The sequence below is a fragment of the Frankliniella occidentalis genome, unplaced genomic scaffold (genome assembly GCF_000697945.3).
Source record: "Frankliniella occidentalis isolate FOCC.00 unplaced genomic scaffold, Focc_3.1 Scaffold273, whole genome shotgun sequence".
NCBI classification, from domain to species: domain Eukaryota; kingdom Metazoa; phylum Arthropoda; class Insecta; order Thysanoptera; family Thripidae; genus Frankliniella; species Frankliniella occidentalis.
In genome coordinates this window covers 323,466-326,571 of record NW_026267399.1, presented here as the reverse complement: position 1 = coordinate 326,571, position 3,106 = coordinate 323,466, and the positions used below count along the sequence as shown (strand labels likewise).

Below are 3,106 nucleotides of genomic sequence, written 5' to 3'. Positions count from 1 at the left end.
GCGAGTGGCGCCGGCCAGGGGGGCTGCAGCGGGGCGGGCGGGGCTGGCGGCGCCCCCTAGAGGGATGATCGCCATCCTGGTCCGCCCCATTGACACCGCATTTGCGTTAGACAGAGACGGCGAAATTGTCTCAGCTGCCGCGCGGGTTCACTGCGCATGCCCGCCGCGGTACTTCGACGGCGTGGCCCGGCGGCCGTGTCGTGGCCGTCGTGGCGAGCACCCTCGAGATGCGCCCTCGCCGCGCCATCCACGCAGCGCCTGTCAACGTGCCAACTCCGTGCTCGACACACTCACGAGACCAGCCCCATTGCCTCCCCCAGATCCCAGATCGACCCCAATCACCCACCCCATTGCTTCATTCAGGTCCACTTCAGGTCCAGCTTGCCTTGATGGATAAACTCCCAAAAGACGTCCCGCGTCATACGCATCTGTTTAACGTGCGTGCTATGGCTAGAAGTATCCGTGCTGACGTCTGTTTTGCCCTACGATCGTCTGTTAACTGCGGAGATACAAGAAGGCCCGGGCGTAACCAAAAAGGCAATCAAAATGCGAGAAAATCTGCTGAGCATTTCCCCAGCACTGACGCTCACAGCTGACGCGCATGCCGGGTGCTGGGATCTGACCCGCGCCCACGCGATATGTAACCTTTGGAAAATTCCGACTTTTTGCCTCTTAAATAGTTAAAGAATTCACAACGGAATTCACCGTGTACAGTTTTTTTTTTATTTTAGTAGGCAAGTTGTTACAATTGCGGTGTGCGCATTCATGCCTAAAAAGCGGTTATTCGCGCATAGCTAATGAGTGAACCTAGGTCACACGCTGTTGGCGAAGAATTACATTGTCTGGGAACATCCGTGTAGTACTGCTTTGGTTCTGCTCGAACATCTGTGTGCGACTTAACCAGCTAGGCCCACGACACGGGCTGATATATGATTCGAATTGCACTCGATCAGACGAGCGGTTCAGAGCCATACTGCAGCGACAGCGCGATGGACAGTCGATTCCCGCTATTCGCGAGCTTCACATTTGTTTTGAAGCAGTTTGTCATCATATACTGGCACCACTGCTGGTTACATGCCTTACGCTGTTGTGCTGATTTCGCAACGAAATAGTGGTGACCGTGGACGTGGAGCTAGGAGGACGGGGAGTGGGGGAAGGGTGGTATGACCCCTCGCGAGACGGTCCGAGCCGAATCACCGCCGCACCAATTTTGATTTGATAAGGTCCCCGTCGTCCCCGTGGACACCGGCTGTTCCCCTGCCATGGGAGACACGAATGGGGAAGACATGGGTGTCTCCTGACACTGATACCCGTAACGGGCGAGAACATAGGAGTCCGAGCAAAAAGTTGGCGCATACTTTCGGGCATAAGTAACCGAAATCACGCTGGTTGAGTAGAACTGAGAGTTAAAAAAAATACAGACTTCTGTAGAGGGCCTGACCGCTATACCTATGACCGACATACATCCACCAAGGTATAAGAAAACAACGTAAAAAGTACCGCCCGGTAAGGGGTTCGAACCCTCGACCTTAGGATTAAAAGTCCCACGCTCTACCGACTGAGCTAACCGGGCTACTTGAAGCGCACCGGCGCGATAGCGCAACAGATGTAGCGGGAGAGAGATAGCTGCCGCGCTACGGAATTTCCTGTCTCCACCTCGGCGCTGGTCGAGGGGAGGGGAGGGGACGGAGCGGACGGAAGGGACGGAGGGGAGGGAGGGGAGGGGGACATGGCGATGGGACAGGAGAGCAAACAAAGAAGGATGCTCACACCTATAGCCAAACGCTCTTATCGAGAGGGTCCGGCTAGGCCCGACACCAGCGCACGCACTGGTGCCACTATCCTTATCAAAAGAACTCTCTACTGACGAACCTAGGAGGAAAACAAAGTAGTTCTAGCGGGAGAAATAGCAACATTTATTCGCGTTTTGCTTAAATACACATGGACTACTTTCGGCAGCCCAATGATATCAAGGCCAAGAGGACGGTTCTGTGAATTCAGTTCTCCGCCAGCGCGCCTGCCCCCGTATCTCTCTAAAATAACTGTACAGCACTGTTGTACAGGCACCTTACGGGAGGCCCTTGGCCTTCGCGGCGGATACGACTCAGGACTTTTCGCCTTATCAGAATTCACACTCCACTCCATCGGCAAGTGATCAGGTGGCGGCCGTCAGTTAGCAACGCTGACCCGTCCCAAGCCGCCGTTCATCGGCTCTTGCGCCGGGTATCAGGGAGTGAGGGCATGGGCCTCGGCGCTCGCCAGCGTGCCCCGCGTCGTGAGGCCTGCGTGGTGCGCTCGGACTCGGCGCGGGATGCTCCCGGCAACGGCTTTATCGTGGACCTCCGTCGTCGAGTACATGATCCGCATAATGTGCGACCTGGGGGGCTGACATCGAACGGACTCCTCAACGCCGTCGACGTGGTCCCGGGGAACATCGCCCCCCCGCGGGCTCCTGTGGGCTCTGGGTTGCGCGGCTCGCCTTGAGCTAGGCCTTGGGCTTCGACTCAAATTTTGCCAAGGTCTCGCCCCCTCTCTTTCGCCCGTTATCACTACGGGCTTCTGAGGCCCCCGGGCCCCGGGCCGCCACCTCGCAGATGGGCCCTCCGGCCCTCCTGCCCCCGCGCTGCTCGCGGCGCTCCCGGTCAGCCGGGGGTGTTGGGTACGGAGTACGGATTACTTATGCAACAGCAGCGCTGCGTAGGTACTCATATCGTTGTGAACATCATTATCACGACGTAAAGTCCACACAGAAATGGCGCACACGCAAAACGGGCGGCAGGTGCGATAATTGCAGTGCTTAATATTTATGTTATTATTCTGGTCGCCAATAGTCAGTCTGCCTTAAGACAAGTAATTAGTACATGAAGTAATTATACGGCATTTTTATTTAATTTTGTAAAAATGATTTATTTCTTATAAGCGTGCCCTTGCCACCAGCACAGGGCGGGGCGACGCACTATAGAGGGGGAGGGGGCCCCGAGGGTCCCGATGGCACACGGCCGCCTCCTGCTCCTGGGGTCCTGGGCACCGCCAAGGCTGTGCGAATTGTCGGTCCATTCAGGAAGACGAGGACCCCCTGGACGAGGCGGGTGGGGTGGATGGGGGG

The 3,106-nt window shown here is 56.7% G+C and overlaps 1 protein-coding gene and 1 non-coding gene across 2 annotated transcripts in view; one reads left to right on the top strand and one right to left on the bottom strand.

Annotated features, from left to right (window-relative positions):
* LOC113218226 (dipeptidase 1-like) overlaps positions 1-3,106 on the top strand; it is a 192,473-nt gene that overhangs the window by 2,629 nt on the left and 186,738 nt on the right. The gene's annotated exons all lie outside the window — the stretch shown is intronic.
* On the bottom strand, positions 1,501-1,573 carry Trnak-uuu (transfer RNA lysine (anticodon UUU)). The gene has a single exon. It is a non-coding gene; the product is annotated as a tRNA-Lys (tRNA).